The sequence below is a fragment of the Manacus vitellinus genome, unplaced genomic scaffold (assembly GCF_001715985.3).
Source record: "Manacus vitellinus isolate BGI_N305 unplaced genomic scaffold, ASM171598v3 scaffold_28_pilon, whole genome shotgun sequence".
NCBI classification, from domain to species: Eukaryota; Metazoa; Chordata; class Aves; order Passeriformes; family Pipridae; genus Manacus; species Manacus vitellinus.
Window position 1 is genome coordinate 2779942 of NW_021940122.1, and position 26944 is coordinate 2806885.

Below are 26944 nucleotides of genomic sequence, written 5' to 3' on the forward strand. Positions count from 1 at the left end.
AGCTGACATGCATTTCTGTTGTATTCCTTTCATCTGTCTGGTGGAAATTTGCCTTACTTTTATCTAATTGCTTGTCAGAATGGTCTATTAGGGATGCTACTTACATTGGAAAGGCCCCTTGGGTAAGAGCTAACCACACCAGCTCTGCCTTCTGCATTACTGTAGTTGTGAAAATTTGGAAAGAACAGCCATTTGGAGAAGACAATTTCAGGATCTATAAATGCAGCATATCACAAGTTACTTTGCACTTTGGTTGTGTCCTTTGTGTTGAATTTTTATTTTTTCGCTTTGGCTGTCTTTTTAATGTTCAGTTTACAAACTTAGTAGGGGAGTTGGAATGGAATTGGGAAAAATCTGAAGTCCAAATGTCACAGTTTTGTAAACAGAATAAATATGCTAATGAACAGCATCTGTATGAACTTGGGGTAGCAGTGTGCATATTTTCAAGTATTGTATTTCTCGTGAAGAGGTGTCTTTTATAAGGACAACTCTTTTGAAAGAGCTTTGAAACTGTGTACCATGACATGATACAAGATTTTGATATTTCTTTTAAGAAATAAGTTTTGGTGCAGTATTTGCCCCAAATTCTAGTCTTCAAGAGTCAGGACATTGACATCCTTAAAAAGATTTTCACAACACATACCCAGTTGTGGGAGAATCTCTTTTCCAAGTGCAGAGTCCTAAGCTTTGTGCAACCATAGGAGTGATGACAGTCAGAGGAGTGCTGTGAGAATGTTTTCAATTGCCTTTATCTTTTGGTGCTTCCTGCAGCACACTTTGGCTTAGGCAATGCCTGTGGTAAGAGGCGGTTAAATTGATGTAAAGACCAAGTTGATTTGACATGCTTTTTAACCAAGTGTTTATTAGTTGAAATAATTTTGGGTGTTTTTTGGCATAATTTGTGTTTGAGTGGGAACTTGACTCATTGTCAGAAGTCTGTGTATATTTGAGCATGTTAAGCTGACGTTACCAAATGGAACCGTGGGAGGCTTTTGGCTTGTGTTTATGGAGTATAAACCAAAGCTCTTACCTTGCTGCCTCAAGAGCCACAAAAATGTTAATATAAGTCAGAGATGCAAGAAAAAATGTATTCCATATAGTCTGTCTACTTGTCAGTACTAGCTTTTTCCTTGGGTTCCTTTCCACTATTTTGTTCCATCTAGTTTTAGGTATCACAAGGGATGAGACTTCCTCTGCATTCCTGTGGAAATTATTTTGCAGTCCTCATAAGACTTTGTGAAATTTTTCCCTCATTAATGTTTCCCGGTTCTTATATTTCCAGAGCAGAACCCACACCAAAACTGTCAGGGGTTGCTTTCTGGTTAGCTTTGCAAAATGATTCAGGCTTCCTTCTTGTCCCTGTCTGCTTTCGTTAACCGAGTGAACCAGTGATCATTCACGTGCCTCAAGCTGCAAGTGTTTTAGGAGAGGTATTGTTATACCTGCTGGTGAAGGGTGCTGTGAACATTTTAAATCAACCTGCATGTATCAGGTGAAGCAGTAGTAGCTGTTAGAGTTTCTTTTATTGTATTTTCTTGTGTTTCCCTCAGACTGGATTTTCTGCACAAAGTCTAGTGTCTCTTAAATCTTCCTAACTGGTTTCCCTTGTTCTCTTCTCTCTGACCCCGCTCCTCTGTATCACTAAGATACTTACATATAAGCTATGAAAAGGCCAATTTTAGGCACTTAAAGCTAGATTTAGATGAAATCAATGTTTCATTGGTAAGCAAAAAGTAAAATTATTCATATAAGCCGCTTGTAAGATTGGGCATTTTTTCCCCACTTCATCAAAGATAATTTGTTCCTAAAGAACATGTTTGTATTTGTCTTGAGCATGTAACGGTCCAAACTAATTTGAGCTATTGTATGAGTTTCCAGGAACACAGTAGCTTTTGCAATTGCTTCAAACCCCAGAATGTTTCTGGTCTATTATCATTTAATTGGTTCCCTCTATTTTATTTTTTAATTGCATATATATATATATATATATATATACACAGTAAATATATGCTTAGTCTAATCGTTATAACTAAGTTCATCAGGAACTGTAGTGATAGGACAAGGACATTCATTTGAATGTTACTTGATTCATGAACATTTGTTCGTTTGATTCATGAGCCAGATAAAGTAATTGGGAATTGCTTACTTTTGCTTTTTGTCTTTGTGTTTTGCTCGGTTTGCTAAGCTAATTTCTTGTGTGTTGTCTTGCTTCTCTGCCTTTAGCTTGAGTTACAGCACACAATAAGGTGCACAGTGGCAGCTGCTTTTTGAAAAGTTGCCATTTGGAAGGAAGCACAGAGGGTTGTCCTGCAGACCTGCACGTACACGCACAACATACGTTACGTGTGGATACGCCCTGCCTCAGGTGGGAACACAAGCAGCTGAAGGCATACAGACTTTTTGCAACACAGAAGCAGTTTTGTGAAAGATGTTTTTTTCCGAGTTTGTAAATGCTTTCTTAGATCTGGTATGTATTCTGAAGCGTTGCACAGTATGATAACAGATGAGCTCAGTTGCTTGCTGCCAAAACCCTGCAAAGAGTGAGCGGTATGCAGCCTAAGGAGGAACACTGCTCTTTTAAGACTATGCCAACCTTAATATTGTTACTAAATTATGGTTTAAATCACAAAATCATCACGGTATTGTTGAAAGGAGGTGCAAACTAGGCACACTGTACAAAAAGGGGGAGGATATGTGCAATACCTGTGAAACCATAGTGAAAAAGGAAAGTAAGAAGCTGTGGATTTCACATCTTATCAGGATATTTGCGCTGCATGATCACAGTCTCTCACCAGTCTCATAGCTGAGCCTTTTAAAAAACATACTCTGCACTTCTAACTGCTGTTCTCTCACAGCCTGTTCTGGTGCCTGAATTGGAGAGACTGTGGTGTGGTGTTGTCTCCTCAACAGCCCTTACACAGTGTGTCAAAAAGCAGTAAAGCAAAGAAACTTGGGTTTGGTGATGTGGTGAGTCTGTATTATCTTAAGCTTCTCAAGTGGAAACAGTGGCCAATGCAGTTCAGTAAAGTGATCAGAAGTAAATTTACACCATAAGTGGAATTTCTACTCTAATTAAAAAAAAAATAAAATTAAACACATGAACTTTTATACAAGTAAAGCTTGTATGCCAGGTATCATTGGTCTGCATCATTGTGGCTCTGTTCTCCCACAGCCAATATAACATGGGTGCAAATTTTGGCTCATTTAATGGAAATATGGGCATGATTGATACAGATCACATTTTTACTACTGAAAGATTCATTCATACACAGAGCTCATGCGAGTGATTGTGTGAATGCTGCTTCATAAATGAATTTAAAAGGTTTCTGACACTCTGCCTGACTTGAGGCAGCTAATTTTAAAACATCAGGAAGTTTTGCGAGGTTGTTGAGGATGGAAGTTTGTTGTGTCGCTTTATAACTAAGTTCTGTGCAAATTCAGAGGACTGTTTGCTGCTTATACAGCTTTAGTTCAGCTTTTGGTTCTACTGAGCAACTGGACAGTTTTATTTGCTGAGAGTTGGCCAAGGGGGTCTCTGTGGGAGAATGCTGATAAACCTTACTATTTTAAACCTGAGTCTCTCTCTGCTGTTTTTGAAGCACAATGTATCTCTTTCTTCTGCATATATCCTGTTGTCTTGCCTCCCCATCCCTGGTTTGGCCTGACTGCTGCAAAGGTGGCAACACTTCACATCACATGTCCTCTTTGTGATCTTTCTCATTTGCTTGGCCGTTCATTTCCCTCGGTTAAGCACTTTGAGACTGTTCAGTGACTTCCATCCTGTGCACCCTGAAAAGTCATTGTTCTTCCAGTGTCCCTGCAAGACTACATTGTTTTGGTGAGGCAGTTCAGGAGTTAAAGGCTTGTGGAGTTTCAAAGAACTGCCGGACAGCTGCTGTAAAGTATCCCTCCAAATCCTAGCTGACCTCATTCTTGTCAGACAACAGTGATAATATCCAAACACGGGTGCAAGACAGGAAGTGTTTCAGGAAGGTATGTGTTTCGTGCAAAGACATCAGAAATGTGCTTTCTCCCAGGGCCACTTACCGTAAGATCCACATTAATTTAAACGAAACAGTAAAATTCCAGAATGTGTTTACAGAAACATTATTTCAGTCCAAAAAAACCATTGCTTGTTGCTCTAGTGTGCAAATGGCAAAAGCAGATGAGTTAACCACTGTATGTATTTAATATAATGATATTGCTGGCTATATGAACCTACTTTTTAATCATATGGAGGATTCACATATCAAAACTTTTGATAGTTTTGCTTACTATTTTTAAGCAGTATCTTTGACTTGAAAAAGTGATGTGAGAGAAATACAAATCTACTTAGAACACATTTTCACATTTACTTCACACTCAAAAACTGATTTGATATCTAACAAGCTTTTCACTAATTTAATCGAGTGAATTCCTTAATAAGCAGAACAAAATCCCATTTTCCCCCCAGTGCATTCTGTGACTTAGAATTTAAAAGAATTGGATAAATGGAGCAATGTCCTCACATTCCCAGTGTAGGAAGTGTGAGAAAATCTTCTAAATTTTTGCAAAGAAATGAAGGAATGGTTTGGCTTTTGAAAGATCTAACATTTTTTACTAGTCAGTCTACCAAGTTATCTGCAAAAAGTGTCCTATATGTACAGGTTATTGTTATTTTCATAGTACTGAAAAATTCATACATGAGAAATGACTTTATATTTTATTTATATTTTTCAGTAGCACCCACTTAAAAACCTGCAAATAGAAATAATTCTTACCGGTTCAGAGATCTTTTGCTGATAGTTGGGGATATTTTCCCCTAAATTTCCTCTTAGTTGTCTCCAGAACTGTGTCTCTTATTGTATGAATCTGCAGTAAAATTCAAAAGTAAATGATTAGTTTTAGCAAACATAAGTAAATATTGCTTAAGAGATTTCTTTAGATTGCAGAGATCCTTATTTCAGAATTAACTTGATAAATTTATTAAAAATAATTTATTAAGAGTTAGAATAGATTGAGTAAAGATTCTACTATTTAAAAAGTTGCACATGAATGATATGATTAACTACAATGAAGTCTAGCAGATGCCTGTAAGAATATTAAAATAAAGCACAGCTATTTACCCTTGAATTATTGTTTCATTTAAAGGCTTGTTTCTTCTGTACTTTTTCCCTGTATTCTTCTGCAGTTTGAAAAACATTCATTTCTGTTGGTAAGGAGTGAGCAAATTCTAGCTGCTAGAACTTATACAGGTAAATTCATCTTTGGAGATTCCCGAGTTTGTGAGGCTGGGTCACTGCTCTCCAAGGGCCCTTTGAAAAGCTCAGCCCACAGCCAGGGAGCTGCGGGATGTTGAATGGTCTACTGGCAAAGGTTGGTCTTTTTTACAGAGGTGTGACCAAGTTGTTCAGGTGAGGTGCACAAGGAGATAAAGGCAGGATACTGGAAGGAGGACCTGAGTGAAACTGAACTCAGCCCTGCTACATGCAGAGGAATGGAACGAGCATGATCTGTGTTTTTAGATGATGATCCAAGGATGTAACAGAAAAGAAAGGGAAGGGATTATTTGGATGCAGCAAGGCATATTTTTGTTATTTGCTGGTAGCAACTCATTTAATATACACACACAGTTGTTTCAGACTGAATTATATTTTATATTTGTCTGCTGTTTCTGGAAGTTATTGCCAAGAGTGAAAAACCGCATAATATATTGCTAGTATTAAACCAACTATTACTGATGGATAATGACAGAGTAGAGGGAGAAGGCACCAGTTAGTCTGGGTTAGCTCATGTGTTCTGGATAACTCTTTCTTGAACTCTTAGATTTCTAAAGTTCTATTAGGCTATGTTGCTTTTTGGATGTGTATAATTGTCTCTGTGTCAATGTCAGGTAATCTCAAGTACTCCCATGATAATCTTTCTTGTGTTTTTTCAGTTAATGTGCCATTTGGTCACTTTTCTATTGGCTATTTTAGTATGATAACAAACACCACAAAGGCTCCAATAATGCTCCGTAACAAAAGAAGCATGTTTGAGTTTTTAAAAGTACAGATGCCCCGCATTGTGACTTATATTTTACTTGTCTTTGTGTTTTAATGTTACAGGCACCAAATTTTGGATCTGTAGTGGCTTTCTTATTTAAGTTCCAAATTCTTGACAGTGAAGCATGGAATTCAGTGTCTGAAGTCAAAAAGGGCTAACCTTTTGAGAAACTTTATTTAATTACTGGACAGTTACCAACTCAGGAGGGAGATTAAACCAGAATCCTGTTTTACTAACTGTTGGTTAAAACCAAAAAAATATTCTGTAAAATGCAGTGTAAACATACACCTTATGAAATCATCTAGCGATCCAAGATATGAGAAAGTATGTTGATCCATCAGTCTGTCTCCTTGGTTTTTCAGGGAGATTTATCATGAGGCATTTAATTAAATTGTTTTCATGTATTAATGATGTTAAAAATGTGTTATTTAAGGGATTTTTTTTTTCTTCACAGTATATTGGGTTGGTTTTGACCAGTATAATAAGATGTACATAAGGAAATTCTCTGCTTCTGCTTCAAAAGAAGGGAAAAAAATTTTTTTCCTGATTTTCAATATAGCACAATAAGATGCTTTCTGGTCCTTTCTTGTCTTTAGTCAGAGAAGGAGGTAGTAAGAAAATACCAGATGTGAATTTGGTGCACCTGTCAAGACCCCAGTGACTTGTCCAATATGTTAAATCCTCAAGGAAATGAGGATGGGCTCTCAGGGATTTCTTGCTAGAATTCAGTCCTCCAAGCCCTCCATGCTGAGAGAAAGGAAGCTTTTAAATAGCTTTTACATATCACTGAAAGTCATTCTACATAGCTTTCACAAATACTGAAGTCATACTAAGATAGTGTAACACTTTTTGACACATTGTCATAGTACTTTTTTTAAGAACCAAATAGAGCTTTACTATTTTGAGTCACTCCTTGAGTAATGGTTTGCAGCAAGTGTAATTTTGGGGCTTTCTGTTGCTTTTCTGGCAACTGTAGAGAGGTCTGTTCCATGTCTCACCCATGCCCAAAATGTGGTGGGTTTCTTTTCTGTTCAGTTCATAATTTCTGCCAGTTCTGTGACTGTCCCTTTTTGATCTCAATGTATTCTGGCCTTTCTCCTTCATCTTTATGCATCCAGCTAAAATACCTCTCCATCAAATGTATAGAGGAATTTGGCACTTGTCTTGGTATTCTGAAAGAAACTAAAACCAGGCTGTTGTGACTGTCCCCTTCAAGGGCTCTTCCATAGTGCACAAGGAACATCAAGGAATATGATGCCTTACTGTTTAGAGAGCTCTGTTTGTAAATCTGTGGATTTTTTAGTGAAAAGAGTAGGACTTTTGATTTTGTGGGTTTTTTTAAATCCAAGGAACTGAGATTTTTGTTCAATTCATGTTTTAACCTTTGTGTTACTGAGCTGTTTAAGGCTGATAATTGAGATAAGGCCTGGCATGGATGGGTTAAAGGTATCAATTTTGTGAGTAGTTACATGTGAATGTAGTAATACTCAAAATCACAACGTACTGCTCTCTCTTGCATACTTGAAATTATGCCTACATATACATTAATAAAAAAGCAGAAAAATTGAAGTATATAGGGTGCATGAAAGTCCTGGTTCCAAAGGTAGGCAGTATTTTGAAGGAGGAATGCTGTAGTTTAGGATAGTTAGACATGCCTTCCCTTGAATGAATGGGATAAAATACCTAAGTCACTCCAGTGCTGTCCCCTCTCTCCACATTTCTTACCTGTAGGTGTGCTCTTTGAGCAGTAGTTGTATAAACTCTCTTGACCAGCATTTTCTTACCAAAGTTTTACAATCACTTTAAGAAAACTATTTGCATTGCACCAGTGGCAGTTTGGTAGGAGTTGTTTGTGCTCTGCTCTGACTTGCTGCCCTTCTTTCAGAGGGTACAGTTTGATGCTTCTGAGCCTGTTTCTGCTCTGCTAAAAGGGGATACCTGTTTTGGTAAGGTGCCCTTCTGACTGAGAGGTGAAAGACCAGATAGAGCCTTCTTTTTAATGATCTCAAGAGAACTTGAATACAAACTGCATGAAGGCCTGCAGTCTCTGAAGGAGATTTGCTGGGATTTGATTCTGCCTCTGAGTCATTTCAGCCTGGTTTTTGACCCATTAATACACCCTTGTCACACTCTTGCTGTTGCCTTTTGTTATAGTCATTACATTTTTCTGGTGTGTCTGCAGCCATTGTCTGTTTTGTGTCTTTGATTTTGTTTTCCTTTACTAGGCATGGATTTTTAAATTGGCAAGAAGATATCAAATTCAGTTCCCACCACCAGAAAACTCTGTGCATTTGCATGGGGCGTATAACAGACATGCAAACTCCATTGCATGTTCCTTTTGGGAAACTGCAGCTTCCTGGGGGAGGACTCTCACTACAGTAGGTGTGCAGGCTGAGTGGGCTGTGAGTGTTCCTCCTCCTTGCCTTTCTACAGCCTGTACTGACAAAGTCCACGTGCATGTTACTTCCAAGGCTTGAGTTAATTTTTGAGACTCTTTTTTAGATGTGGACATGGAAGGAGGCAGTGGCACAAAGGAAGATATAGGAAAGGCCTCTAAGGACCCAGATGTGTCCTCAAAACTGTGGAAAGCTCTTGTCACCCTTTAGTATGTGTTAAAGGCACACACAGGCTCACCCCATGTGACAGATACCTTATATGTTTGAAAGAGTTTCTTGGCTTTCTGCCGAATGTGTGTGGGCCATTTGGAGCAGACAGCTTTTTCAGAGGGGACAAAGGTCAGTTTAAAATTTTTAGGTGTACTATGTAATGCAAGCTATTGGCAGATTTGAAAGATACTCTTGAAGACTTTGTCAAGGAAGAGACCTTTTTTCCAAGAGAAAGTTTTGGGTGCAGAGTGGAAAGAGGAATATTTGCTAGATATGTATGAAATGTATTTGTTTTGAAAGCCACCATTAGATCAGGTGTAAACTGTGAGCCTGGTTTATACTCCTCAGGGCAGGGGAAGATGGAATCTGTTGTTTATCCCAGTGCAGGTTTTCCCCAGGGTGTTCACATACGCTATAGAATATTCATTAATCTATTGGCATTTTGTCTCTAAATCTCTTCTTTGGTTTCAGTTCTTAAATTAAAAAAGACAAGCTAGACACCCCCACTCCTCCCAAAATAAAACTAAATTGTTAAACTGTCCTTAACACCTTTGCTGAATGCAGCACAAACAGCTCTCTCTTACCAACCTCCTGTTTTCTGGCAAACCCTGTTCATCGATGTAGGCATTCTTCTGAGAGATTTTTCGCTGTTGCCCACATACTCTTTAGCTGACCTTCAAAAAAACTGATGAGAAAGGGAATAGTTTTAAGGCAGATTACTGCCTAGTTGAGATATGGGGTTATTAGTGTTTTTCTACGTATGACATTGAACAACTATCAGGGACAAAACAGCCTTTTGCTTCTCTCAAGTCAATGTTGACTTTAGAGCAAGAAGCCAGAAAAGGGACATGTCATTTACATAAGTTGAGCAAACATTCAAAACATCTTGATTCAATTTTAAGGAGAGATTTAGGCCTACTGTCATGGCATGATGAAGATACTTTCCAAACTGGTGTCAGAAGATAAATGCATTTTCCTTGCTTTTTTGCATTCTTTGTTATTTTGATACATTGTCTTAACATTGGAGGTATACAGTTGGTCCTATTTTGTATGTTATTTTTAATATTGAGAAAAGGATGCCATTATTAATGATTAAGAACAAAATGATCAGATGTTTTTATCTAAATATGTCACTTCAGTTATCAGTAGCTCACGTACAGCCATTGTAGTGGGTCAAAGACAAAGGAGATTTCAATTTCTAGAGCTTTGCTTTAAGACAGAAAGTAGACCTGCAATCCTGTGGTTTAAAGTCGTGAAGCTAAGAAATCAATTTGACAGTTCACAGGATTGATACTAAGATAAAATGAGAGGAAAGTGAGGGAAAAGGGAGTGTTCTTTGGGAAGGAAAGAGAAAAAGAAAATAGGCAGCCCACTTGGGAAAAATTAGAAGCAGATGAAGCCACAAGAACCTGTACAAAACCAAAGCAGTGGGTTTGCCATTTTCTGTGGATGATCTTCTGAGAATTGCTACTGTGAAATGGCTTTGGGGGACTTAATAACACAGCTGCTGCTACTACTACCTGCTGCTATCCCTTGCATATTTTGGGTGATAATTTTCTTTATTTCAAGAAACTGAGGATAATTTAATTCTGCTTTTAATCTGCAGGAGTTTTTATTTGCTTAAAGTGAATGGAAGTGATCTGCCCTTCCTTCAAATGATCATTTCGTTTTCAAGATGTTTAAGGTGAAATAGCCACATACAATATTCTAAATTATAGCCACATTTACTGAAGCGACTGCTATCAATTCAGAATGAGTAATAATTTTAAAAAGAAATTCTGAAATTTTCAGGTTTTCTCTTGCTCCAGTGTTTCCCCTTGTCCTTCCTATATTTAGTGGAGTAGCCAAGATACCTGGCTGAGACATGAATCCTAACAGTACACTTTGTACTCATTGTACAATTGATTCACAACTATACGCTATGAAAGATGTTTAAAAACATCTAGACTAACATGGAAATTACGTAACTGTGGTGAAAACTTCAAAAGAAAGCTTGGGTTTTTTTTTTCCTTCTTTGCCTTTTTAGGTACGTGTTTGGGCTGGCTTTTTATCCATGCCCTTTTGCAAATCCTTCATATTTGTACTCTAAGTAACTGGTTCATCAGGAACTTTGAATGAAGTATACAATCTCACGGTGGGAAGATATCTTTTTTGGGGTTTTCTTTTTCTAGTTTCCACGTTCTTTTAGGGTGTGGTTCAAACTGAAATGAAGTTTAGGTTGGTCTTTCCTTTTTTGACCTGCCAAAGTGTTTGTTCTGCTAGCGTTGCTCTGCTCCCTGTAAATCAGACATTCTTCTCAGGCTGCGTCAGGTTACTAATGACATGATTAATGCAGGAAGGGTAGAGAAGGATGACGTAGTGGCTCATGCAAAGTTTACCTGAGAATTATCTGTAGCTCTCTACTGTTTAGTGTCTGTGTGAGTCATGGCCTGAAGCCCTGCCATTCCCTGTTCTTCAGCTGGGCAAGATCACACTTACCTCATTCTATGTATGCATTTCTCCCTTTCCTGCCAAATCTGATTAGAAGCACTTTTGTTTTAAAGTCCATGTTTATGAAACATTAAATACACTTTTTGCAGATAGCTGACCATAAGGCTAAATGAAAAGTGCCATTAGATATCTGTGATCCAGACAGCTTTAGAAACTTTCTCTCTTCTTACATTAATTCTGATTCTTATCAACTAGTCTTTTTCACATTCATGGGTTTAGAAGTGATAGTGTTATGACATTAGTAAGCTTTGCAACAGGACCATGAGTCAGTTGCTGTCTGTCAGTAAAGTCTCCTGTTTCTTCTTGTGTATTTGTACAGATCAAAGCTTACAATATGCAAACAGCCAATTTGTGATGCTGTCTCTAGCTTTTGAAACTTCCCTGGGCTGCAGGTACAATGATTCCCATCAAATCTGATTCACCTATTGATGCCTTAATTAAATACTTGGGAAATTGAACTTACTGATCAAGAAATCTTGAGCATGTTCTCTGATATACTTTTTAGTCTTGGTCATTCTCTTTATTGAGGGCTGGCTAATTGGGCCTTTTTTGTACCTGAAGACGGGATTTGCTCTCCTAGTTGTGCATGTGTGTCCTTTAGCTGTCAGACTCTCTTGAGTCTCTCTTAGGAGACTAGAATGAAGTCAGTGTAGAATTTGCAAGTAATGCTGATTATTTTTTCAAGATTCTTTTGTTTTCTCTGTAGGACGATCACAAAGTCTTTGGCATTCTTCAGGTTTCCTCAGCTGAAACTGTCGTCTTTGTGTGAGCTGCTCAGTCTGAATTATCTTGTGCAAAAAGTGCTTAATGTTTTAACTGTACAAGAGCATGCTGAAAGCAAGCTATAGTTTTCCAGCCAGCTCACATCTCACAACCTGCCAAAGCCTATATCAGGAACATGATGTGTGGGAAAAAGTTCTAAAATGATAGACAGAAAAATGTCTTGTGGGAAACCTAAAATGCCATGAGACTCATTCTGTTAATAAAGAATGTTTTTACAAGCACAGCATCATCCCCTTTACTTTTTGACATTTTGAAAAACGAAAGCTTGAGAGCGTAACATTTGTGTAGAATGTAAACAACCTTGATACTTAGATAAGTGACATTTCTTGGAAATAACATTGCCTTAAGAGAAAAGAATGGTCAAAGTGAATAATTAGCCAGAAAAAAAAACAAACAAAAAACCTTAGTTCTGTAAGGCTCAGCTACTTCTAATAAAGGCCATACTGATGCCTGAGATAAAATTTTATATGCAGTTTCTGACTGCATTTTGGAAACATATCTTAAAGAAAACTTATCCTATGATCTTTAAATCTGAAAAGATGCACTAGATGAGTAAATTCTTAATGGAAACATATCATTAAAAAACTCAAGAGTTCTCAACGTGGAACACATGCTAATGGAGTTAATGATTATAATTACACAGATGCCTGAATGGGGATGGCAAAAGTTCATGTTCAGCTTAATGTTGTCTGTATTTAATTTTACTGCTTTTAAAGGAACTGTTTATATAAAAGAGTACCATAGATTTTATTCGGTGAGTCAGTGTTTAGGCAAAAAATAAGCATATTGTTTGACACGTGCCTTTATGTAAGCTGTGTTTCTAGAATCTGTCTTTCAGTTTGAGCGGTGAAATGGTATTTCTGGCTTTTTTTTCTTCTGGCTAAATAGCCAGTGCCTTGGCTGTAGAAATGATTTTTTGCTTTTTGTCTAAAGCCCTCTTCTTTTGCACTTTCAACTAGAAAATAAACAAAGCTTAAAAGTTTTTTTCTCAAAATTGAAAGACACTGAACGAAGTAGAAGTGAAAAAAGAAACTGTTCCGTAAAACTTGTACCTTCACTTCTCCTGCAGTTTTATGAAGCAGGACATGGCCCACCCTCAAGTTCATCAAGTTGTAGTTGCCTCTTGCTGCACATAGTGACAAACAGCCCTGCGGGGAGAGAGCGAGCTCCGGCTGGCTCCTTGGCTCAGTCGAACTCAAAAATTCAGAGGAAGCTCTGATTGAGGAAGGGCCTGAAAGGCAGGAAACAGATTTTGGCAGCAGTGTCCTGGCTCAGGTGGCCAGATAACAAGTGTACCAAGCCAAAAGAACTAAGTGGCTTAAATGGCCAGAACTATAGTTTGTAGTCTTATTTATTGGGCTACTTAAATCTAGATTAACTAAGGAGCAGTTTGACTTTTGCACATGCTTTTCTTTGGTTGGCATTTATGGTGTGTTCTTGAGCTTCAGACAGCTTGTCTGATAATACTACAGGTCACCATGTGTTTCTGTGTGCAGATAGGTAGCTTTCTCAAATGCTTTGTAGGGTCATCTTGGTACTTCAGTAGTTTTTATCTTGTATTTCACCAAAGATATAAGGGGATGCAAAAGGCCAACATTAGATTCTTACCTATTCAGAAAAAGCCCTATGAAGTCTCCAGAACAGTGAAGATTTAGCATTTCACTTTTGCTGTGTATGCCTTTCTTCCTCTGACCTTTGCTGGTACATTAGTTATACCAGGGCCATAGGAAGCCTGCAGCAAACTGTTTCAGTTTGATGTTTGCATTTTATCTTCCAGGGAGAGCGCACAGAAATGCTTTTTCAAATCTGCTTTCAGAGTTTGCATGTTGCTGTAATCCACTCATCAGTTGAGCAGTCTCTCATTACAAGTTACCCGAAGGATATGGGGAATCGAAGTGTTAAAAAAACCCAAAACCAAAAACCTCAAAAAAACCCCAAACAATAAGAAAAAAAAAAGCCAAAAAAACCCAAACAAACAAAAAACCCAAAACCAAACCAGATCTAAAACCTCCGAACAGAACAAGTGGAATTGAAGAAAATTATGATATCAGGGTAGGCATGATGCTCAGAGTTTGTGCTGGGAAGGTATCACATGTCAGAGAGAGATGGTTCATGCTCGTGATGCAGTGGAACAGCTGTGCAAAGGTCTGTGCCTGGAGCCTTTCTTTGGCTCCCTCTGGCTTTTGAGGAGGGCCCAGACAATGCCTTTGTGATGAGATTTCTTGTGTTTCTTTTGAGACTCTACCTCTTCTAGGTCTTTCTCAGAGGCTAAGCCTTTTCTCCTGGTTCACTGGTGGCTAAAACAGCCCCTTGCAGTAAACCAGCCCCTTGCAGGGTTGTTGCTCTTTGACATTCCCTGCTCACTGCTCAGCTACCCTGGAGCCCTTGGTGTGAGCTCAAGTAGGTAAATAGCTACAGGGTAATTCCGAGGGTTTCTGAGTGCCCTGTTGCTCTTTGGTTTAACAGCATGAGAAAAGTGAGTAACTTAACCAACAGAGATCTTCCTTCATTCTTGGTCTAAGTGTTCTCCTGGGAATTGGTGGGTTTGTTTGTCTTGTCTTTAGATAGGCCTGACTTTCCCTCATCTCCCATAATTGCTGCTGCCACCATTTTTCCATTTGAGAAGGTGTTTCCAGAGATAACCTCTTCAACTTCCTGAGTGCAACTCTGTGGCATTCTTAATTTGTACATGTTATTTTCTGCCATTTGTCTAGCTTTGGAAATTTCCATTTCCCAAATCCCTTTAGGAGAGATAAAAAAAACTCACTTTGTGAGGGTGATGAGGCACTGGTATGGTGACTTTTAGATCACCATAACAAATATTTTCCATTTGTGAATTTACTAAAATCTTCTTACAGGTAAATATTGGAATTTGCTGACGGGGAATCTATTTTAGCATTGTATAAAGGTTTTCCTTTTGTAGTGATTCTCCTAAATGTGTTTAAAAGATAACAAGAAGTCACAAAAGTTAACACTGCATGATATTCAGAAACTGATTCAGACATCAGGAAAGTTCGTGTTAAGTACCACTTCATAAAAATGGAACTACTGGATCTGGTACTTCTGTTATTGGCCTATTATTCTAGGGAAGAAGAACTTTTACCTGCTGTTCTGAAAGTCATTCCCGGTGGTGGGGATGGACCAGCTGAGGAACAGATTTTGATGTAATAAGTTTCAACAAATTTCATTCAAATGACTTCCGAGATAGGAGAGAGAGATCTTGGTATGAGCTTTTGGACTTACTTTAGTTTTTTCAAATCCCCACAGGACACAAATTCATGGGATGCCAAACCACATTGGTTCCACTGTTTGTAAAGCTGCTTGCTCTTTTTTGTGGTAGTTTTTTTAAATCCAATTATGGCTGCCTTTGCTAAACTTGTGTTGTGTTGCTAGCTTTACTGTGTGTGTTCCAGTTGCTAAAATACAAGAAGCCACAAAGGGCATCAGTATAATAAACAAGAACAAATAAGGACAGTCTGAAATGCTGTTCTTGCAGATAGCTGTCTTAACATCTGAAATAAAATTGTTTCTGTTTTTTAGTATTTATTTTAGTTACAACTTTCTTACACCACTGTGAACTTCTTTTCTCCCAGTGGAGTAAATACAGCAGGACTACTGCTCACTTGTAACTGTTTAAGAATTGCAAACAGTAAAAGTAAAAAGTAAAAAATACCTCAGATTTGAGAATGAGGTTTTATGTGAAAAGTATTTTGAATTCTAAACATTAGACCTGCTTTCAATTTTGTATGCATGTTTGTCATGCAAAATTTTGGAATTGTCATCTTATGATGAAAGAAATTCAAACTTTTTCATCTTTTCTCATTTCTGATTCCCATTTAATATAATGAAATAATCACCATGATGCTTGTGCTTACTCTAACTGTAGTTATTTACAAATAACAATGATGAAAGCTATGATTATGAAAGCAGTTTAGCCTGATAAATATCCTTCAAACTCCTCCCGATTACATTTAAGTGACAGCAGTATGAGATTAGACTCAGTTTAAATTTGAGTCCTGTATTTAAAAGTTCCTGAATTTCTGTGGTCCAGCCTCCTCTTTGAAACCTGGAAGATGACCTATTAGAAGCGTGATCCTTGTTACAGAATTGCTCCAATTTTCTGTAGAGACCCATCACTTCTGAAGAACTTTTTCTGTTCCCTTGTTACCCTGCTTTAAGACAGGTTTCCCTGTGGTAAAAGTTTCCTTTATTACTTGTTTGTTTATATTAGTAGTGGTTTCCTTCTTAAGGTTAATTATTGTTTCAAAGAAATTGCAATTTCCTGTTCTGGTGTAACTTGTTTTCTTTAGATTTGTTCCACAACTGTCATGATATCTGTAAAATATTGTTCAGGAATGCTTGTTATGTTGAAGGTGCAATGCTCCAAGGGATGATTCTTAATTATTCTTACTTTCTTCTGTCTCTTTTCTTCCAATTTTAGGTAAGAATGACTTTTGCGGTGATTTTTGGCTTTTGAAGAATGTCTCCTTTGGTAAAGTATTAATCTATGTTCCTTTAAAAAGATGGTATTCTTTTTCTCTGTATTTAAGAGAGGAGGGGGAATCCTTGGCCAAAGTTAGTGCTGTGCCCTTTTAAATACTCTGATATGGTTGCTGGAAGAGAGTTTGAAAATTTCAAGTAGCTGTTTGGGGTTTTCTTAATAATTTTCTGTATGCAGAATGACTGTAAAAATGCACAAGCAAGTTATTAACTGTCACCTGCAGTAGTTTGGAGAAGTTTGGAATATATTTCCCTTTAATGAAGTGATATGCTGCTTTGGATTTCTTGTGGAATATCTGCATGCTCACAGCCCAAGCATATAATGAAGCTTATGTAGTATAAGTTCTTCATCTGTCTATACCCAGGAAGAATTTAAAGCTAGATAGTAAAAAGTAGGTAAGTTGAACACACATTGTAAATTAAATGATGATTCAACCTGAGTAATTAACACAAGTTGCAATACCAGTATTCCATAGTTGTTGTTTCTTTTTTTCAAAAAAAAGAAAAAAAAAAAAAACCTGATATGTCTTTACTGTGTAATAATGAAGTGGGGGCTGTGCTGTCCTGTGCTTTTTCCCTCCACACCCGTACGAACTGTAGACTTGGAAGCTTCCCATTGAAAGGCTGCAACCTCAAGGGAAAAGATCTTTCATTTAGCAGGCCTAGAAACTACTGTCGATTATAAGAGAATTGGTATATTGTGGGGAGTAATGCAACTATAAATATGACTTCCTGTGCAGTAGACATGTTTGCCAGTTACTGGAAGCTTGAAAAAGGAGATCTTGTCTGGTTACAATTCACAATCAACCTATGGAAAGGACTCGAGAACAGCAGTCCGTTTCTTTTATCAGGGACACGCTGGTTCACAGGACTCCAGTTCTGCTTTTTTGTTCTTTTTCCTATACGTGTACAGTTTTAATTAATCAGTGAGAGGCCAGGGCATGAGGTAATGCTGGAAATCAACAGTTTGAATCCTGTGATTCTTAGTAGAGAATTAATGGAAACAGAGGTATTGCTATCTTCTTGGTCAAAGTAGTATGTCATTTGGACAGTATCTAAAGGCAGACTCTGGGCTGCTGTGTGCACAATATTCCTTTGGGGTTTGTCTGTTTTTAGAAGACCAAAACTAAAACATGAAATAGTGTAATTTATACTGGGAAGTAATCCTGATCTTTAGAATTCTCTGGCATCTGTATTGTCACAACTTAGTCAGAAGGACCCTCTGTAGTCCTGTAGTCTAATTACATTTTGTGTAATGTAAGGCAAAAATCTCTCGCTTATTACTGAAACAGATTTTTTGTGGGTTTCAGCCTCTAATAAAATCCCTGCAAGTTGTGTTGATTTTAATTTTTCTCAAGTCTTAAATATGCTCTTTCCTTGCCATTCTACCTGAAGGGTCATTAGTGATGTTCTCAAATGAACTCTGCAGAGTTGCTTTATTTCACAAGACAAAGCTTGTAGTTACCCAGAAGTGGGTGCATGGTGCTTGTCCTCATCTTTACTGCTTCCCATGTAACTGGATCCCAGGTGGCAGTGAAGAGGAGGTGGAAAGCAGTGTGAGAAGGAGATTAGGATAGATAGGGACTGACACTGGTGCATGAAGAGTGAGGAAAAGGTATGAAAAAGCTGGCATCAGTCACTGCTTCAGAGAGATAAGAAAACATTAATCTAAAATGTAAAAGGTGGGATTCCTATATTTGTTCTCTATATATTGGTCTTGACCATGTTCTGATTTTTAGAGTAACCAGATTTAGAAGAGATTCAAACCTTTGGGTAGTGGTTCTCAGTTGATGGGAGAAACCTGAGAGGAGGAAAGAGGGAAAGCACTCATGTTCCATCACTTGCACGTGCTCTTGCTTATGTACTTTCGCTCACTGTTGTCCTTTCCTAGCAGTCTCTTTTGTTGGTTAAAGAATTACCATATTTGAGAGTTGGAGGCTGAACAAAGCTGTAATTACCAGACAAGACCACTGCATTAGTTTCACTCTGTCAACTGCCTGCCTCCATATGCTCTTTCCACTTCTATCCAAACTACCATGCTATGTACTCCACAAAGGACCAGAAACCTGGACATTGTGGCACTTGCTCTGGGCCACATCAGCATGCAGTGTATGTGTATGTACTGCACACACAGCACACTCCTGGGCCATATGGGTAGCCTTGCTGCAGTGCCATTTTCTGGTTTGTTTTCTGAATAGACAAGCAGCCTGGGGGCAGGAGGAAAGAAAAATCTGCTGGGAAAAAAACTGGATTTCACTTCCTTGAGATCAATTTTTGCACTGGTTTTATAGAGTCACTTTCTGTAATTCCGTTAAGAAAATAGTTAATAGTCCTACATCTTGCGTACAGATAGAAACACTACTTTCTTCCATCTGAGTTCTGTCCTTTGACTTAAGGGAACCATGATCCTACAAACAAGCTGTCTCCTCTGAAGTTTTTCATTAGCACAAAGCTCATAATTGGGGGAAGAAATTGAAGTATGGAGTTCAGATTATTTATTTTGAAATATAAATTTAACTGCAAAAAAGGAAGAAATTAATTAAATATAGATGTAGATTACATCACTTGTTCTGCAGTACTTATATTTTCTACAAGGATACCAGTTTACTGCCAAAACATGACTCAAAAGATCAATAGCAAACAATCTGTACAAGTTTACACAAGAGAACTGAAGTATTTCATTCTGTAAGCATTGTGCTTTAAAAGCACACATTGCAAAAATAGATACTTCTTTGGGAAGGCTCCTTTCTTAATTTTCACTGTTGCTTTCAGAAGTATGTCCAAATAATTACAGGGTTTCTTTTTTTATTTCTGAGAACTCTGTTGCTGCACATGAGAATGTAAGAGAATTGGAATGGCTATGGCTCTGAATGCTTGCAGTTAACAGTCAGTCATAATATTTCTGTCCACAAAGACAGTCTTAAATTAAAAAAAAAATTACAAGTTTGATGCATATTTATTGTAACAAAGAATTCAAATGGAACTCTGAAAGGTACCTTTCTTTTTAAGGATATGCTGATCATGGTGGCTGTGGTTGAGGGAGATTCATTTGTCATACCTTTATAAATACTGCTGTGTAGTGCATGTAATATTTCATGCACTTTGATTCCTTTAAAACCCTCTGGATTTTCTAATCTAAAAATCTGTGTATTAAGAAGTGAATGATGCTTTCTCTTGTGCTTGGTTACTGTTCTGTATTATAAAACTATTTGCACAACATAATACTTCATTAATAGACATATCTCTCATTTTTGTATAGTCCTTTTTTGTTGAGAATGTTAAATGTTTTGCTTCTCAGTCATTGCCTTTACAATTCTTCTAATGCTCTGTATGTTGGTCCATTTACCAAATCAAATGTCAGAAGGGAAAAGGAAGGAGAGCTGCCAACTCTCTCCAGTTTTCTAATCTGTTATTAAAAAATTACTTACAAATCTCTCAAGCTCTAGGAGGAAAAATGTGCAGTTAAGAAATGAATCCTGTCCCTTTTGTTCACCTCATGCTTTTTATTAAACTCTTTGGCTCTTGATTTAACGTTATCTACACAGTAACTGATAGTCAAAGTCTCCACAGCATTTCCAACAATTCCAGAGGCGTCCTGACCATCTACAGATAGCAATGTTTGATAGCTCTGGGGTTTTTTTAGGCTGTAAATGTTTGAGCCTGTCATAGCTTTTAGATTTGAGAAAAAGCACACGTTTTAGAAAAACAACTGAGAAAAGTCAAAATGGGAAAAATTGGAGTAGGTGGGAAAGAAGGGCAACTGAGGTAGTCAGGGCTTTCAGCTCTGGGTTTATTGCTGAATGTTCCTTAATTTTGGCACTTATCTGTTGAGGTTGTGAGAACAACCTTCATTATTCATAGCAGTTTAACAACCACAAGGGTTTGTTCTCCTTTTACAGAGAACTTGTCAAAATACTATGACAACTAGGCTGATTTTAGACAAACAGACCCTGGCTCTAAAAGACAGTAAGTCTACAAGTCAAACGTGGAGGGCAGCCATTGGCACTGGAAGAAGTAAGAAACCACAGATTGTTTTCTCATTGGATGAAGAGCTTGAAGCAATGTAAAGTTAATTGAAGAATTCCTTGAAAGTGAAGTCAGCCTAAAATAAAAGCTGAGGGGTCTATAATTTACTAAATATGAAAGGGTTGTAAGCAGTAGTGAACATAAAAGTTTGAAAAAAATGTATTTTAGTAAACATATCTGGCTTGTGTTATGGACTGTCCTGTTTTAATTATTCATCTAAATAATGTAGATTTGCAGTATGATCTCTAATTAGGCACAGTTTGATTTATTGAGCTGGCCCCACATAAACCATGATGTCATGCTGTACTGCTCAAAATTACAGCTCTGCTCTTGCAGTTTAAAGACGATTATTTTTAACTTTGGAATGCTTCAGTTTTGTGCATCTTGGCTTTTAGCTTTGTGAACTTAAGATGTTCTCTGCTCTTCCCTTCCTCCCTCCCCCGGATCAAAGCACTCTGTTGTAATGTAACCAGAACAAAATCCATTGAAATGGACTTATGGACGCTCTTGGCTTTAATGGTTGTTGGTAAATAAGAAGAAAGGCAAGACTCTTCATGTTTGCTTTCAGGGGGGTTGAGAAATAGGTACAATAGGTATTAAACTATGTTTTGCCAGGTGTCCAGATGCTAATGCTGTTCCAGAGCAGAAATGTTTCCTTTATGTCTCCAAGAGGTCTTAGTTTTCTTTTGATGCTATACTTGAAGAAAAGGAAAAAAGGGGGAGAAAAAAGGAGGGGGAAAAAAATCACCCAAAAAAAAAAAAAAAAAAAAAGAGGAGCAGGATCTGCACTGCCTGTTTCTGCAGGTAATAATTATTCACCAGGCATGGGAACGCTCACGCACATTAGTTTTTACTCATATGTGTTGGATTTTCTGCTCATTTCCCATTTGAATAGGAAAATTTGCCTTTACTTAAACGAAAGTCTGTTCCAAATGCAAAAGGAAGGCTTTTCACAGGAAGGTTTCTGCATTTCCATACAGAGGAGGTCTCTCTTCTGCAGCAGTGAGCAGCATCCCTTGCTGCCTGCATCCCTGATCTGGACTTGTGGGCAAAGGGACAGCAGGGTGTGGAGGACTGAAAAACTGAAAGTTAGATCACAGTATAGTCTCTCCTGCCAACCTCATCCAGCATGTTAAGAAGAGACCAAGCATTTTAGGGCAGGGAGAGTCTTTCTGTGGAGGTGTCAAGACTATTTTAGGTTAGGATCCTGGAGCAAACTGGGAAGAAAAATAAAGGCATGGAAGTGTCACAGTCATATTAGAAGCACTTAATTACCCACAGATATCAAAAGAGGGGCATTGTGTTTGGAAGGCAGTAGCTGTGGCAGAGAAAGGCAGATTCCATTTTCTAACAGAGCAATAAGGAGAATTTCTGAGTAGGAGAGGAAGGTGAAAATGTCTTCCTGTGGATTTTAGAGGGAAGATTCTGTGAGCTGCTCTTGGTAGTGATTGCAGTGTTTCAGACTCATGCAGGTTGAGAACAAAGCATGTTGAGTCATTGCAAAGCTTTACTTTTCACGAGGAGCTTTGATTACATAGCACTTGACTCAGTTTCTATGCTATAAATTGATTACAGCTTAAAAAACCGTGGGATTTCTTAGGGATTTTTGTAAGGATATTCTTAAATGAGTATCCCACTTTTAATATAATCAACTGTTGACTAATATATTGGGTTTAGATGTGTAACTGCTTTTAGTTGTCCTATAACTATTTTCAGTTTAGGTAATGAAGGTTTCAGAGGATGTCGCTTCGGGGGAAAAGGGGAAAGGAGTTCATACTCTCAGTGCTTTGGTGCCAGTGAACGTAAATGGATGGAAAGTATGTGTGAGTTTGCTAACAACTTCTATGTATAGTGGAAAGATTTGATGTCTGAGTTAATTTGCTCCTTTTTGACCTGGCAAAGTTGCCAAGTGAAACTAAATTTAACCAGTTAGAATAAGGTGAAAGCATTAATTCTTTCAACATTCTGGTCTCTGGTTTGCAGTCAGTAACAAGGGGCCTGTAATGTCTTGATTGTAACATAATGTCAGTAAGGACAGCCAGTTTTTGGTGATGAGCACGCCACCTGTCTTGTTTTGATGAAATGAAGCAAGTGGTAGGTTTCAGATAGGTCTGAGATGCTCAGGTTTTGTCATGTGTTAACAACACATATGCGTTTGTTTGGTTTTTTAAATAACAATTACAAAATCCAGATATAATATCTTTTCCAGCATGGTAATTAGCAGATAGTTGAAATGGATCTTGCCCTGAGATCTGAGTGATTATCATCCACTGTGTGTGTCTGGGCATATGCATGCACGTGCATTGGTTTTGTTCTCATTTTCTTTAATGGATCTGGCAATATACTTGGGACAGAAGCAGTCAGACCTTGAGGAACTTGCGACTGACAGGAGCTTAATTCTTTTTTGTGTATTAAATGGCTGGTGTAGGTTTAATTATTTTTTTCTGGCAGCTCTTTTCCTTACACTTCCTTGCTGAAACTGGTCTTGGAAATTAGAGGAGCAGCTTGCCTCTGAGAGTGATAATAACAGCTTCTCCATCACTTTGTCTTGTCATTAAAACTGGACGTTCATGCACAAGCTGTCTCACAACTCTGAAGTTAAGGATTGAAATTACTCTGTGAATATCTTAGCCTGCAGTATATGCTGAAGTGATCCTAGTGACCAGACAAGAGGGTGATGATGACTGTCATGAAGTATTGAACAGGGAGGTGGGACAGGAACATGCCTGCTGTGATACCTCTGGAATTGTCAGGAGGTTACCAGATGGAAAATAATGGTACTTTCCAGTTACAATATTTCCAGTAGCTTTCCCTTTCCTTTTGCTCTACAATGTAAAGCTGTTTAGTGTCAACTAAAAAACCTGTCTCTTCAATAGCACGTGCCTGAAATTATTTTCTTGATACAGATGCTAAAAACAACTGGGATCACAACATACAAAAGTACTTAAACAGAGAGATGGAGGTGATCAAATCTGGTACACAGGGAGTCTCATGAGTGTAAAGTCATATGAATGACATGAAGACACAGAGAGGAGCACATCTGGCAGCTGCATAATTTGAACAAGTCCTTGGGCATTGATTAATGGTGTGCTGGTCACATACAAGAATTTACCACGCATATCTTGCAATATTCTTCTACCCCCTCATTCCCAGTTTCGCAGCTGCAATTGTTCTCCGGCCTGTTCTGGTCAGAACAAGCAAGCTCAACCAAAAAAGCTGAAGGAGCTCATCTGTGCTAGTCTGCCTTGGGTGGAAATGATTAGGGAGTGATCATGCAAGCAGCTCAGTTTGTTTGAGGAGTGTTGACCTGCCCTGTGGCTGTGTGTGGGAAAAGGGAGACATATCCTCTGAGGAGAGGTGACTCCTGGCAGAGGATGCGTGCTCACAGTCAGTGATGGTCTCTGCTCAGCACGTGGGGGCTGCAAAGGCAGGTACACGTGGATTGTCATCTGACTGCTGGCTCTTAGGTTGCTGACTTGAGCATGGTTAGCATGGAAGCCACAATGCAAGAGGTCAGAGTGCAGGCTGTATGGAAGTGGCTGCACACTTAGAGGCAGACTGCTGCACTTGCTGGCAGAGATTAAAAATAGCACAGCTTTGGTTTGGTGTTTTGCAAGATGGCTTCTGACAGGCGTAGTGGAAGGTGTGCCTGAGTAAGAGTGTGGCTCATTATTGATTATATCTGCAATTCAAGAGGCAGTGCTAAGATGATTCACTTTCATTAATTAAACCTCTAGCCCCATCCTGGGAGGCAGGTTTAGAGGGGAGGAAATGGAGATGAGTAGCCTAAAGGTGCAAAGGAAGTCTGCTTCAAGCTGAAATTAAACTTTGGATCCAGGCATCGTGCCTCTGGAAATTCCTACAGTACTCAAGTTTCGTGTCAACACTGTCCAATTACAGCACTGTAATTTAGAGTAATTTATGAATCTGTATCAGTAGTGGATAAAATTTGCATAAACCACATCCATTAACAATAAAAGGACTGCTATTAAATAATTAATAGAAAGATCATACCATCAGTAACATGGACAGACTGGCTAAGAAAGGCTATTGCTTCTTTATGTCTGGCTTCTACTGAGCTTTGAGAAGTAGATGTATTGTCAGAGCAGTGGCCACCTTGTTCTGTATCTCATCTCTATCTGTAACCATTAGGCACAAAAAGATTACAAAAACAAGGCAAGTTTACAGTCATGCCTTTTTTTTTTTTTGACCATATCTTGCTGGTTTTGACAATTCTGTTCAAATTCTATTCTGAAATCTATTTTCAGCTTTGAATTTTGGAAATTATGGATCACTGTGGCAACATATCCATAGTAATCTGTCTTTCCTTGTGAACTGTATGACTAAGCACACCCGAGCCTCCCTCATACACATTTTGTAATCACCATCTGCTAGTGGTGTGTTGTGGTATATATTTGCATTTGTGAAGTTTTTTTCTTACAGCAGGATAAATTCATCTGTCCACCATAGCCTAGAAGACTTGAGAAATGTGGTGAGTCCACTTACACACTGTTTGTTCTTTTATCCATTTTATAGAAGAATTAGTGGTTATGGAAACTACTAAAAGACTCTTCATGTAGAGATTTGAAGGGAGATAAGGAAGGCCCTTTTAAAATGTGGAAGAAGTCACTGTGTTTTGTGTTTCTTCTCAGAGCTTTGTGGTTGCCTCCTTGCCATGGGTAGGCCTATCACTTATGTTAGCATGCTGACATGCTTGCACTGAACAGCTTTTGCATTCATCATAGGCCATCCAATCCACTTAGTAATGTTTGAGAAAAGCCTTTTATGGCTTTGTTTGTAGTTCTTGTGTTAGCATTGTTCTTTAAGAACAACAGCATCATAAAATGGTTTTATGAAAAATGACAAAAATGGGTAATCCATTCAAAATTATTTTTATAAGATTTTAAAATAAAAGTTGGGATTTTTTTAGTAGTTATACTTTATTATGTATGACTGATTTTAAATGTTGAAGGAACAAGGGAAATTAGGAAAACAAATTTCCCCTGGTTTTCATTGCAGGCACATGGGTCAAACACCCAGCATGTTGTTCTCAGAAGAAATGGTTTCATTTTTCCTAATGTGGACATGCAGTACTAAAGCTTGCTGTTTTATGACTGAGTGGTACTAAAATGCTGTTTATTGTCAGTCTCTTCACATCTGAATCATGTTATTCAGTCCAGATTTTCTTTGAAACAACTGTCAGATGTGCAGTATGGATGAACACTGGAAGAAACCAATGGATATTAGGCACTCTGATGCTTTTAGTTGTTTAGGCTAATCATTCATTTCACACATGGAGAGAAAATGCTGATTTCTTTAGAATCTCTTTAGATTTACATGTTGAATGAAGAGTGTAGCTGATTTTTTGTAAGAAAAAAATAATTGTGGGAAAAATAGTAGGCTTTTGCTTTGCTTATGCTATGCATTTGGAAACAATGATGAGTTGGTGTTATGCACCACCTTTGTAATTGATGAATGTATTTCTTTGTTTGCTTGAATAAGGATTTTGCTAAGAAACAGTGGCATTTGGTTTCTTTATTCCCTCATCCAAATTTTACCAAGGAGGAGAAGAAAGAAAAACTTTCTGGGTTCCTTTCAGGTGGTGACACCCTCTCTTCCTGCAAACAAATATACTTTGATTTCTCATCTGCAAGTGAAAACCGACTTATCTTGATTTCTCATGTGCAAATCCAAGGCATGGGCTTCTCATTCCATGTCGAATCAAGGGCTAGTATCAGCTTTGTTGCATCCTGACCTGACACACATTGTTTTGTCCCTTCTGAATCTCTCCCTTTTACAAAAAGTGCTTCTTTTCCTTTTATCTCTTACTTTACAAAGGTGACTGAAACCCAAAGAAAGACCTTGATAGCTGGAAATCTGACTTTTAGCTATAGGAGTTAAATCTGATACTAGGTACTGCCTCTTTCCAAGAGCCTTGTCATGCCTGCAGTTTGAAAAGTATTTCAATAGCTTTCATATGATCCTGTATGGATGAGCTTCTGATTTATTTTTCTTATTTATAGACCTAGTCTTTATCAAGTGTAAGTAATGAAAAATCAAAGAGCTATACCAAAGAAACAGGATTTTCATTTCTGTTTGGAACATGTGCCTAGTCATGATTGTAAAGGTTCTTTTTTCTGATTTTTGGGGGGTGTTTTTATAAATGCATGGCTAGAACATCGCATATGTTGTAATACTTTCCATTTGCAGAGCCCTCTGTTTGATGATTGCAAGCTGCTCTGTAAACATTTTTCAGTCTCACAGTCATTTTTCAGAGTCTGGAGCCTTCTCCCATTTTTGGTGGGAATGTGACTAAGTGATTTGTTCGGGGTCACCCAGGGTATCAGCTGGAGGACAGTGGCAACATGGATCTCAACATTTTTTTTTGCTTTTCTGATGTCTTAATGTATTTTTCTCTACATTATATAGTGTAGTGCAACATATCTAGAAAATAACTAGAAAAAGTTTTTGGGCTGAAAGTAAAAAGTCTGGAGAATAACTTGAGTTCGGAATAA

The 26944-nt window shown here is 38.0% G+C and overlaps 1 protein-coding gene across 2 annotated transcripts in view; it reads right to left on the bottom strand.

Moving 5' to 3' along the window:
* The window catches only part of FILIP1L (filamin A interacting protein 1 like), a 198390-nt gene that overhangs the window by 103749 nt on the left and 67697 nt on the right, over positions 1–26944 (bottom strand). For both annotated transcript variants that reach the window (XR_003915878.1, XM_029960683.1), the window contains exon 3: positions 4761–4851. The gene's annotated coding sequence lies outside the window, so the exon portion shown is untranslated. The remainder of the gene's footprint in view (positions 1–4760; positions 4852–26944) is intronic.